This window comes from Bos mutus, chromosome 14 (assembly GCF_027580195.1).
Source record: "Bos mutus isolate GX-2022 chromosome 14, NWIPB_WYAK_1.1, whole genome shotgun sequence".
Lineage (NCBI taxonomy): Eukaryota > Metazoa > Chordata > Mammalia > Artiodactyla > Bovidae > Bos > Bos mutus.
The window spans coordinates 6,510,190-6,523,882 of NC_091630.1; the positions used below are offsets into that span (position 1 = coordinate 6,510,190).

Genomic DNA, 13,693 nt, shown 5'->3' on the forward strand with positions numbered 1-13,693 from the left:
TATATAAACAGCATTACAATTCAATGATGGTGAAAAAGCAACCTGATTAAAAACAAGCAGAAGACTTGACTAAACATTTTTTTCAAAGAAGACATACAGGTGGCTAATAGGCACACGAAATAATGCTCAACATTGCTGATCATCAGGGAAATGCAAATCAAACCACAATGAGACATCACTTCATATCTGTCAGCATGGCTATTACGAGAAAGAACACATGTTACAAATGCTGAGAAGGGTGTGGAGGAAAGGAAGTGTGCACTTTTGGTGACAATGTAACTTAGGGCAACCTTTGAGGAAAATGGTATAAAGATTTCTCAAAAAAAACTAAAAATAGAGCTACCATATGACCCAACAGTTCCAGTCTTGGGTATATATCTGAAAAACAAAACAAAACAATACTAATTTGAAAAGATACCTGCACCTCAATGTTCATAGCAGCATTATTAGCAATTGCCAAGATATGGAAGCAAGCTAAGTGTCCATCAACAGATGAGTGGACAAAGATGTGGTATATAATATAAATACAATGCAAGACTGCCGTGTCATAGAAAAGAACGGAAAAAAAAAAAAAAGCCACTTGCAGCAACATGGATGGATTTGGAGGGCATTATGCTTACTGAAATGTCAGACAGAGAAAGGCAAATAATGCATGGTATCACCATACGTAGAATCTAAAAGTTGTAGCAAAGTAATGAATATAACAGAAAAGAAGCAGATTCGCAGGTATAGAGAGCAAACTAGTGTCATCAGTGGGGAGAAGGAAGTTGGGTGGGGCAACATAAGGGGAGGGATTAAGAAGTACAAACCATTATCTATAAAATAAGCTATAGGGGCATAGTATACAACATAGGGAGAATAGCCAATATATTGTGATAACTATAAATGGATAATAACCTTCAACAATTATGAATCACCTGTATTGTATGCCTGTAATTGACATAGTATTGTACATCAACTATAATTAAAAAGAAAGAGCTGATGGCAGATATCTCAAAATCATAATGGATACTAAAGGAGAGTAGACTACAAAAACCTCTACATTCCCAAGAAAAATTAATGTCAATTTTAGAAATTGTACTTATCAAAAGTATCTTTTATGGATCAGGGCCAAATAAAGACATTTTCAGATGCACAAAATTCAACACGTGGTCACCAATGAAAATTTTAAGGATGCATTTTAGGAAGAAGTGAAATAATTCCATAATCCAGGCTTATAAAAAAAAAAAAAAAACTCAGGCAAATTAACTACATGCAATTCATGTAAACAAAACATCTGTATAAAGTTATAATAATCACAGTTGGAATAATAATATGTAATGAAACATTTAATTTTGGTCATTTCCTACTGCAACCCTATAAAATAGATTTATCAATATTGTTTATTTTACAGAATAGAGATTCAGATAGGTTTATGACCTATCTAAGATTAATTTAGAAGGGACAGAATTAGATTTGAACTCAGAATGTTATGTGGCAGCCAAGGAAGAATACTAATCAAGAAGCATAAATAGACAGACTAACATGCTGCAATCTTTAATTTATAGACTGCAGAATCTCTGTGAAGAATGTTGACATATAGCCCAGCATGCTTTTGTGAGTCATATACTGCCAAAATTCTCCTAATCAAAAGGGATCTGAATCTGACTCAGAATAATAACTGCCATGTGTCCTTGGTCATACAGTTTCCAGACCTGAGTATAAAGGATAAAAAGAAACAAATTTGAGCCCATGTTTTCAGGAGTGTCTGTAAGTTAGTTATATCACCCTGTAGTGGAGTGCTGTGATAGTATAGTTGTTAATCATAGGGATCAGTTTCCCTGGGAAACTTAAGACAATCTAACTGACTAAACAGTTCATTTCACTGCAAAAGGAATGAGGCCCCAGTCTGTTCCTTTCAGTCAGTTCAGTCATTTAGTCGTTTCCAACTCTTTGCGACCCCATGGACTGCAGCACGCCAGGCCTCCCTGTCCATCACCAACTCCCAGGGTCCACCCAAAATTCATGTCCATTGAGTCGGCGATGCCATGCAACCATCTCATCCTCTGTCATCCCCTTCTCCTCCTGCCTTCAATCTTTCCCAGCATCAGGGTCTTTTTCAAGACGTCAGTTTTTTGCATCAGGTGGCCAAAGTATTGGAGCTTCAGCTTTAGCACCAATCCTTCTAATGAATATTCAGGACTGATATCCTTTAGGATGGACTGGTTGGATCTCCTTGCAGTCCAAGGGACTCTCAAGAGTCTTCTCCAAAGTCACAGTTCAAAGGCATCAATCCTTCGGCACTCAGCTTTCTTTCTAATCCAACTCTCACATCCATACATGACTACTGGAAAAACCATAGCTCTGACTAGATGGACTTTTATCGGCAAAGTAATATCTCTGCTTTTTAATATGCTAGCTAGGTAGATCATAGCTTTGTTTCCAAGAAGCAAGCATCTTTTAATTTCATAGCTGCAGTCACCATCTGCAGTGATTTTAGAGACCAAAAAATGAAATCTGTCACTGTTTTCATTGTTTCCTCATCTATTTGCCATGAAGTGATGGGACCAGATGCCATGATCTTAGTTTTCTGAATGTTGAGTTTTAAGCCAACTTTTTCACTCTCCTATTTCAGCTTCATCAAGAGGCTCTTCAGTTCCTTTTTGTTTTCTTCCATAAGGGTGGTATCATCTGCATATCTGAAATTATTGGTATTTCTCCTGGCAATCTTGATTCCAGCTTGTGCTTCATCCAGCCTAGCATTTCACATGATATACTCTGCCTATAAGTTAAATAAGCAGGGTGACAATAAACAGTCTTGATATACTCTTTTCCTGATTTGGAACCAGTCTGTTGTTCCATGTCCAGTTCTAGCTGTTGCTTCTTGACCTGCATACAAATTTCTCAGGAGGCAGGTAAAGTGATCTTTTATTCCCATTTCTTGAAGAATTTTCCACAGTCTGTTGTGATCTACACAGTCAAAGGCTTTGACATAATCAATAAAGCAGATCAGATCAGATCAGTCGCTCAGTCGTGTCCGACTCCTTGCGACCCCATGAATCGCAGCACGTCAGGCCTCCCTGTCCATCACCAACTCCCGGAGTTCACTCAGACTCACATCCATCGAGTCAGTGATGCCATCCAGCCATCTCATCCTCTGTCGTCCCCTTCTCCTCCTGCCCCCAATCCCTCCCAGCATCAGAGTCTTTTCCAATGAATCAACTCTTGGCATGAAGTGGCCAAAGTACTGGAGTTTCAGCTTTAGCATCATTCCTTCCAAAGAAATCCCAGGGCTGATCTCCTTCAGAATGGACTGGTTGAGATGTTTTTCTGGAATTCTCTTGATTTTTCGATGATTCAGTGGTTTTTGGCAATTTGAATTCTGGTTCCTCTGGCTTTTCTAAGTATAGCTTGAACATCTGGAAGTTCACAGTTCACATATTGTTGAAGCCTGGCTTGGAGAATTTAATTCAAATAACCATTATATCTAGTAGTGTGGGCAAGAATCCCTTAGATGAAATGGAGTAACCCTTCTAGTCAACAAAAGAGTCAGAAATGCAGTACTTGGATGCATAAAAAATGACAGAATGATCTGTTCCCTTGACTATTCCCAGTCTCCAGAGTCATGAGACTCCATATCTCACGTATGTGATACTGTTCTACCAATGTCTTACATGCTTTGAACTAACAGTCTTCCTGTTGTACACACTGTCCACAGCCTGAACACCTATACTTAGAAATCTAGGGGTAGTTTCTTTTTCTCTCTATACCTAGGTAGAACAGATTATTCATTTGTTGTTGCTACCGAATGTATGGTATGTTTGTTGGTGATTACATGTAACATTGAGCTCACTGATTTCATAAAAAATAACATACCATTGTCATTAGGACTGTACTAGAGGAGAAATGGGAGTCCTTTGGATTAGGATCATAAGATTACTTACTGGCATGAACCTTTTTTAAGTAGCTTTATGACATTTTCTCTATCTCAAGAAAGCTCGTATGATTTTGCATTATTGCTTGACTGAGAGTGGTAGGGATGTATTTATAGTTGAACTGTGATAAGAGATCATGTTAGGTAGAGAGTATCTTTGACACTGTATTTGTATAAAGGAAATGTATGTACAACTGGAAATTAGAGGGGGAGATAAAGTGCATGTGTCCATCACTGTCTCTGCAGTTATCGTATGCGATGCACTATCCTGACTGAGTAGCCACAGCAAAACAGTTCTTATTTTCATGTGCCTTGACTCCCCTGAGCATAGACACCTGGATTTCTGGGGTAGAACTCAGTCCAAGGGCAGACAATCCATAGATGAACAGGACATGAGGTGGATTTTTGTGAAGGAATAAAATGGGTCTTTCTCTTGACAATTCAAATGAGAAAAACAGTGGTGTGAATCAGGTAGTAATGGGAATAGAAACGGAAATGACGCAGCAAATTAAGAGTAAATGCACAAAGGGTCACTGATAAGCGAAAATCATGAGGGAACATAAGAGACTTAATAAGGAAAAACAGCAAAATAGAGATCAGCTATACAGAATAGAACAATACAAGTATTTTGTTTACAAAGCCCATAGCAATAAGAGTAGAGATACACTGAGTCAAAAGATGAATGTTTTATAGAGTGAAGATCTACATGACTTTCCACTTTTGCTGTAGTTCCTAGAGTTCCTTGAATTCTAAATGGGATTTCAGTTCTAGTTCCTTTGAGGCCCAACCATATTTGATTAAGATTCTTCTCTTTTTGTGTGTGAGTTGATGTTTCTTTTCTCTCAAGCAAGAGAACTAAGTCTGAATGGCTTAAGCAAAATCTACAGTTCGTTTCAAGATTATGTCAAAGCAAAATCTCACTGGACAGAATCAAATAACAAAGGAATACTTTATTCAGCTGAGACAGGGGTCAAGACCACTGAGATAGAGGAGAGATTAAACTTAACATCTCTGAAAAAAGAAGTGGGAGAGTTTTTAAGTGCTGGAGTGAGCTAGTGAAAGTGTTGGAGGGCACCAGTGAGAGGTCGTCTATTTCATTAGACCATTTGTGTTTGCTAAATGGCACTTACTGAAGTTCAGTTCAGTTCAGTGCAGTGCAGTGGCTCAGTCGTATCCAACTCTGGAACAACATGGACTGCAGCATGCCGGGCCTCCCTGTCCATCATCAACTCCTGGAGTTTACCCAATTCACGTTCACTGAGTCGATGATGCCATCCAACCAGCTTGTCCTCAGTCATCCCCTTCTTCTCCCGCCTTCAATCTTTCCCATCATGGGGGTCTTTCAAATGAGTCAGCTTTTTGCATCAGGTGGCCAAAGGATTGGAGTTTCATCTTCAACATCAGTTCTTCCAATGAACACTCAGGACTGATCTCATTTAGGGTGGACTGGCTGGATTTCCTTGCAGTCCAGGGGACTCTCAAGAGTCTTCTCCAACACCACAGTTCCAAAACATCAATTCTTCAGTGCTCAGCTTTCTTCACAGTCAAACTCTCACATCCATACATGACTACTGGAAAAACCATAGCCTTGACTAGATGGACCTTTGTTGGCAAAGTTGTCTCTGCTTTTTAATATGCTGTCTAGGTTAGTCAGAAATTTCCTGCCAAGGAGTAAGCATCTTTTAATTTCATGGCTAGAGTCACCATCTGCAGTGATTTGGGAGCCCCCCAAAATAAAGTCTGCCACAGTTTCCACTGCTTCCCCATCTATTTCCCATGAAGTGATGGGACCAGATGTCATGATCTTAGTTTTCTGAATGTTGAACTTTCAGCCAACTTTTTCATTTTCCTCTTTCACTTTCATCAGGAGGCTCTTTAGTTCTCTTCACTTTCTGCAATAAGGATGGTGTAATCTGCATATCTGAGGTTATTGATATATCTCCCTACAATCTTGATTCCAGCTTGTGCTTCATCCTGCCCAGTGTTTCTCATGATGTACTCTGCATGGAAGTTAAATAAGTAGGGTGACAATATACAGCCTTGACGTAGTCCTTTTCTCATTTGGAACATGACTAAGTGACTGAATTGAACTGAAACTGTTGTTCCATGTCCAGTTCTAACTGTTGCTTCCTGACATGCATACAGATTTCTCAAGAGGCAGGTCAGGTGGTCTGGTATTTCCATCTCTTTCAGAATTTTCCACAGTTTATTGTGATCCACACAATCAAAGGCTTTGGCATAGTCAATAAAGCAGAAATAGATGTTTTTCTAGAACTCTCTTGCTTTTTCAATGATCCAGCTGATGTTGGCAATTTGACCTCTGGTTCCTCTGCCTTTTCTAAAACCAGCTTGAACATCTGGAAGTTCATGGGTCATGTATTGCTGAGGCCTGGTTTGGAGAATTTTGAGTATTACTTTACTAGCATGTGAGATGAGTGCAATTGTCTGGTAGTAGAGCATTCTTTGGCATTGCCTTTCTTTGGGATTGGAATGAAAACTGACCTTTTCCAGTCCTGTGGCCACTGCTGAGTTTTCCACATGTGCTGGCATATTGAGTGCAGCACTTTCACAGCATCATCTTTCAGGATTTGAAATAGCTCCACTGGAATTCCATCACCTCCACTAGCTTTGTTCGTAGTGATGCTTCCTAAGGCCCACTGGACTTCACATTCCAGGATGTCTGGCTCTAGGCCAGTGATCAAATGACTGTGATTATCTGGGTCATGAAGATCTTTTTTGTACAGTTCTTCTGTGTATTCTTGCCATCTCTTCTTAATATCTTCTGCTTCTGTTAGGTCCATACCATTTCTGTCCTTTATTGTGCCATCTTTGCATGAAATGTTCCCTTGGTATCTCTGACTTTCTTGAAGGGATCTCGAGTCTTTCCCATTCTATTATTTTCCTCTACTTCTTTGCACTGATCACTGAGGAAGGCTTTCTTATCTCTCCTTGCTATACTTTGGAACTCTACATTCAATTGGGTATATTTTTCCTTTTCTCCTTTGGTTTTCACTTCTTTTCTTTTCTTGGCTATTTGCAAGGCCTCCTCAGACAGCCATTTTGCTTTTTTGCATTTCTTTTTCTTGGGGATGGTCTTGATCCCTTTCTCCTTTACAATGTTACAAACCTTCTTCCATAGTTCATTAAGCACTCTGTCTATCAGATCTAGTCCCTTCAATCTATTTGTCACTTCCACTGTATAATCATAAGGGATTTGATTTAGGTCATACCTGAATGGTCTAATGGTTTTCCCTACTTTCCTCAATTTAAATCTCAGTTTGGCAATAAGAATTTCATGATTTGAGCCACAGTCAGCTCCTGGTGTTGTTTTTGCTGACTGTATAGAACTTCTTCATCATTGCCTGCAAAGAATATAATCAATCTGATTTTGGTGTTGACCACTGGTGATGTCCATGTGTAGAGTCTTCTCCTGTGTTGTTGGAAGAAGGTGTTTGCTATGACCAATGCATTCTCTTGGCAAATTCTATTAGTCTTTGCCCTACGTCACTGTGTAATCCAAGGCCAAATTTGCCTGTTACTCCAGGTGTTTCTTGACTTCCTACTTTTGCATTCCAGTCCCTTTAATTAAAAGGACATGGTTTTTGGGTATTAGTTCTAGAAGGTCTTGTAGGTCTTCATAGAACTGTACAACGTCAGCTTCTTCTGCATTAGTGGTCGGGGCATAGGCTTGGATTACTGTGATATTGAATGGTTTGCCTTGGAAATGAACAGAACAGAGATCATTCTGTCATTTTTGAGATTGGATCCAAGTACTGTATTTCCCACTCTTGTTGACTATGATGAAGTTTCTTAAGTTAGACTTCCAATTTCCACAGAGACTGGGAGATAGTTTCTCTGTCTTGATTACACTTCAAAGGGATGGCTTTAAGGTCCTTGAGGAAGACATTCCTGGGTTGTAAAACAGGCAAGAGGTTACATTTACATCTCAAAGGAGCAGTGAATTTACAGTTAAAATTTTCTAAAGTGAATGCTCTAAAAAACGGTAAGGGGTTTATCATCAGGAATAAACCTACCTAAAGTTTAGTCAGATTGAGGGAAATATTAAGACCTTCTTGGTCAATCACCAGAGAGGAGATTTACATCTCAAAGGAGCAGTGAATTTACAGTTACAATTTTCTAAAGTGAATGCTCTAAGAAACAGTCAGGGGCTTATCATCAGGAATAAACCTGTCTAAAGTTTAGTCAGATTGAGGGAAATGTTAAGACCTTCTTGGTCAATCACCTGAGAAATCAAAGAGCTGAAACCTTGACAATCAAGCTTTAGGGAGGCAAAGAGCAGAAAAGTTGTAGTGACGTTGGCAGCAAGAGGTCTGTGTTCTCCCAAAACACCATCGCAAAGGCAGCATAGTTGGGCTTCTCTGGTAGCTCAGAGGGTAAAGTGTCTGCCTACAAAGCAGGAGACCTGGGTTTGATTCCTGGGTTGGGAAGATCTCCTGGAGAAGGAAATGGCAGCCCACTCCAGTACTCTTGCCTGGAAAATCCCACGGATGGGGGAGCCTAGTAGGCTACAGTCTATGGGGTCGCAAAGAGTCAGACCCGACCCAGCGACTTCACTTTCACTTGCTTTCTAACTACATCTTGGCTGTATCTTTGCATTTACTTAAAAACTATCAAAAATATCATTTTGACCCAGTTTAGATGGAGTGCATATATATTCATTTTTTCACTCATTCAGCAAGTGTTTACTGAGTGTTTACAATGTACCAGACACTTTCTAAACATAGAGATTTATTCATTAGTGAAGAAAATACTCAAAACTCTCTGTATTTAAATACATAGCAAGTCAACAGATGGGACCAAAATAAGTAAACAAAATATTTAGCAGTGGCATCAACCAGATGATGGAGTAGGAATCTTCTTTTACCTTTCTTTAGGATGTTTCTACCATCATTTCCCCACAGAAACTTTATTTTGTCAACAGTCTCCAGGTGAGAGTACCTTTTTGGGAGTTCAAATTTCTAGTAGTGAAGTTCTAGCATACCATTAGAGCAATATCTATATCTGTATATAATATATCTGAGAATGGGTGTGTTAAAGAGGGAAGAAGAATGGTTTCCCGTCATCTGCATCATCCCTTTCCCAAGGCAGCAGAGCTCAGGGCCATGCAGTTTCTCCCGTGGAGGAATGCAAGAACTCAGTGAATGAATACCCTCCTTCCAGCTCTTCGGACACTGCTAAAGAGGCTCACTTCTTTCTTGCTGTACCTCGAATACTGAAATTATAAAAATGAGAGGGAGGGGGAAGGGAGTGTTTCTCAGAATTCATCACAGGGCAGCAGAAGCTTTATGAACTCCATCAAAAAGTCTACCCATGAGCCACTTGGGATGCCTCAGCTGTGATTCTTCCAACTGGCACATGAGCACCCTTAATATTAATCCTCTGTGTTCCTCACCCCTCCCCACGTTTTAGATTCCCCATGCAGCCTCATGCACAATGGTAAGAAGCTTTGGCAGAGGGCTAACACACATGCACAGAAGGCTTGCCACCTCTGTGGGATCAGAAGAAGCCCATACTTCAGAATTCGGGTCCTGCCCTAAGGGAAACAAACGGGAGGCTCTCAACCCCCAGTCTAGCGTTGCAGAATTGAGAGATGGCATGCCACTTTAAATATCCCCTCTCCAGAAGGAGCAGGTAGCGTGGAGCAGGTACATTCAAAGAAAAGTTTTGAGAAAGGCTCAGAATCTCTAGTTAGGCTCACTTGTGAAGGCATTTCTCTATGAACACTAAAGGTCAGTAAAGACTGGAGGAGATGAGCGCTTCTTCAAATGTAGAGACAGTAGTGCAAGACTTTGAGGAGCATGAATGGCCAAGGACACCCGACCCCCAGAGGTACACAGGGCACACAGTGATTTTTCCATAACCAGCCCCCTAAAAAGGAAATCTCAGGTACCTGGCAAATAATTCAAAATAACTATTTTAGGAAGCTCAGCGAGTTACAAAAAACACAAACAGACCACTCAATGAGATCAGGAATAAATGTGTATGTAAAATGAAAAGTTCAACACAGAGAAATCATTAAAAAATACAAAAGTTCAAGACCTGAAGAATAAATTGAATGAAATGAAAGTGTCAACATCATATTTAAACAAGCAGAATAAAAAAATATCTGAGCTAGTCCATGACATTTATGATATACCATCAAATGAACTAATGTCTTCATTATGGGAGTTTCAGATATAGAAGAGAGGGAGAAAGAGGCAGAACATTTATTTAAAGAGATAGTGACTGAAAATTTTCCAAATCTGGAGACAAATATGGACAACCAAGTGCATACAGATGAAAGGTCCAAAATGATATTTAGCCCAAAGAGGATTTCACTGACAAATCAAACCTTAAAAAAAAAAAAAATAGAGAGAGAGACAGTTTTGAAAGTAGCAAGAGAAAAGAGAGGGAGATCATAGAAAAGGAAGCATCAATAAGATTACTAGCTGATTTCTTAGCAGACAACTTGCAGGGCAGGAGGCGTGGCATGGGCCTTCCAAGACTAAAAAGAGCTGATGGAATTCATCCTGACTGGACCTGTTTTAAAAGAAATTTGAAAGGGAGTTCTTCATACTGAAATGAAGCTAATTTAGTAACAATAAAACAAATAAAGTACAAAGTAAAGGCAAGTATATAGTCAAATCCAACATACTCTTGATGCAATAGCAGTTTGTGAATTACTTTTAATACAAGTATAAACTTTAAAAGACAAAAGTACTAAAAAAAAAGCTATAGTTACAATAACTTGGTAATGGGTATACAATTTAAAAAGACATAAATTGTCAATCTTGAATAAAATAGAGCAGAAGTAAAACAGTTCCTTATGCAATTGAAGTTGTCATTATCAGCTTAAAATAGGCTGTTACAACTATCAGAAATTTATGGAAGCCTCATGTTAAAGTGAAAGATGCTCAGTCGTGTCCTACTCTTTGCGACCCTATGGACTATACAGTTCATGGAATTCTCCAGGCCAGAATACTGGAGTGGGTAGCCTTTCCCTTCTCCAGGGGACCTTCTCAACTCAGGGATTGAGTCCAGGTCTCCTGTATCGCAGGGAGATTCCTTACCAGCTGAACCATAAGGGAAGCCCAAGAATACTGGAGTGGGTAGCCTCCCCCTTCTCCAGCGGATCTTTCCGATCCAGGAATTGAACGGAGGTCTCCTGCATTGTAGGTGGATTCTTTACCAACTGAGCTATCAGGGAAGTCCAAGCTACATGTTAACCATAAATCAAAAACCTATAGCAGACACACAGACACACAAAAGATTGTTGTCATTGTCTGCCACTCAGTTGTGTCAGACTCTGTGATCCCGTGGACTGCAGCACACCAGGCTTCCCTGTCTTTCACCATCTCCCAGAATTTGCTCAAACTCACATCCATTGAGTCAGTGATGCCATCCAATCATCTCATTTTCTATTGTCCCCTTCTCCTCTTGCCTTCAATCTTTCCCAGCATCAGGGTCTTTTCTAATGAATAGGCTCTTTACATCAGTTGGCCAAAGTATTGGAGCTTCAGCTTCAGTATCAGTCCTTACAATGAATATTCAGGACTGATTTCCTTCAGGATGGACTGGTTTCAACTCCTTGCTGTCCAAGGGATACTCAAGAGTCTTCTCCAACACCACAGGTTAAAAGCATCAATTCTTTGGTGCTCAGCTTTCTTTATAGTCCAATTCTCATATCCATACCTGACTACTAGAAAAACCATAGCTTTGACTAGATGGATCTTTGTTGGCAAAGTGATGTCTCTGCTTTTTAATATGCTGTCTAGGTTGGTCATAGCTTTTCTTCCAAGGAGCAATAAAGAAATTAAGATATGTCATTACAGAAAATCATCAAATCACAAGCAAAACAGCAAGCAAGAAAGAAACAAGTGAATTTAAAAAAAAAATCAGAAAGCAATTAACAAAATGACAACAGAAAGCCCTTACCTAGCAATAATTCTTTATTTTAAATAGATTAACTTCTCCACTTATAAAATATAGAGTGAATAGATTAAAAAAAGAAAACACACACACTGTACACTCTCTATAAGAGATTCATTTCAGTTTCAAGAACACATTGGCTTAAAGTGAATGTATGGAAGAACTACTCCAAATATTCCAAGCAAATGGAAACCAAAAAAATAAAGAAGATGTGATATACATATGTATATGAATATGCATATACATAGATATAGAATATAATAATTCCATTGTATTAATGAATATAATTCTATTATTCTGTATAATATATATAATAGAATAATACTCAGGCATTTGCAGCGACATGGATAAACTTAGAGGGTATTGAAACTGTTAGTCACTCAGTCATGTCTGACTCTGTGACCCCAGGGACTGTAGTCTGCCAGCTTCCTCTGTCCATGGAATTCTCCAGGCAAGAATATTGGAATGGGCTACCATTTCCTTCTTTAGGGGATCTTCCCCACCCAGGAATTGAACCCTAGTCTCCTGCATTGCAGGCAGATTCTTTACCATCTGAGCCACCAGTGAAGCTTAGAGGGTACTAGGTTAATTGAAATAAATCAGACCAAGAAAAATGATTCCCATATGATTTCACTTATTTGTGGAATCTAAAAACCCAAATCAAACAATAAACAAAACAAAACAGAAACAGGCCCATAGTTATACAGAATAAACTGGTGGTTGCCAAGGAGAAGGGTTGTTGTTATTCAGATGCTCTTTGTGACCCCGTTGACTCCAGCAGATCAGACCTCCCTGACCTTCACTACTCCTGAAGTTTGAGCAAACTCTTGTCCATTGAGTAGATGATGCCATTCAACCATCTCATTCTCTGTCACCACCTTCTGCTCTCAATCTTTCCCCACATCAGGGTCTTTTCCAATGAGTCAGCTCTTTGCATCAGATGGCTAAAGAACTGGAGCTTCAGCTTTAGCATCAGTCCTTCCAATAAGTATTCAGGGTAGATTTCCTTTAGGATTGACTGCGATGTGCCCTAGTTGGCCCGTATTAGGGCAGGTGGGTTCTTAGCATGTGGAGCTGTAGTTCCCTGACCAGGGATTGAATCTGGGCTCCCTCCACTGAAAGGGTGGAGTCTTAACCACTGGACTGCCAGGGAAGTCCCAAGAAGGGTGGTAGGGGGACAGAGAAAATAGGTGAATGGATTAAAAGGTATAAACCTTCAAATCTAAAATAAATGAATCATTTATTACATTATGCGACATAATGTATATGTCAGGAATGGAATTGATGATATTGTGATACTTTATATGTTGCAGGATAATAACTGGTCATACTGTACTGATCATTTCATAATATATAAGTGTATTCAGTTACTAAGTTGTCCACTTGAAATTAATGTAATATTGTGTGTTAATTATAACTAATGGAAAGAATTAGTTCTAATTCTAATTAAATAAAGCACATCACTAAAGACAAATAGATCATAGAAGAAATAAAAAGGGAAAATAAAAAATATCTTGAGACAAACAGAAATGAAAGCACAGCATACCAAATCTCATGGGATGCCCCAAAGCAGTTCTGAGATGTGTTTATAAGAAATAATTTCAGTAAGAAAAAGGAAAGATCTCAAATAACCTATTTTTGCTTCTCAAGGAACTAGAAAAATAACAAACTCGGCGCAAAGTAAGTAGAAGGGAGGAAATATTAACAAAAGCCAGAGCAGAAATAAGTGAAATAGAAACCAGACAAAAATACAACATATGAAACCAAGAGTTTAGTTTTTTTTTTTTTTTTTTTGAAAAGATGAACAAATAAGAAACATTTTTGGTAGACCAAGACAAAAAGATGTCTCAA

At 39.1% G+C, this 13,693-nt stretch overlaps 1 protein-coding gene across 1 annotated transcript in view; it reads left to right on the forward strand.

Moving 5' to 3' along the window:
• The window catches only part of CNBD1 (cyclic nucleotide binding domain containing 1), a 383,222-nt gene that overhangs the window by 202,801 nt on the left and 166,728 nt on the right, over positions 1-13,693 (forward strand). The gene's annotated exons all lie outside the window — the stretch shown is intronic.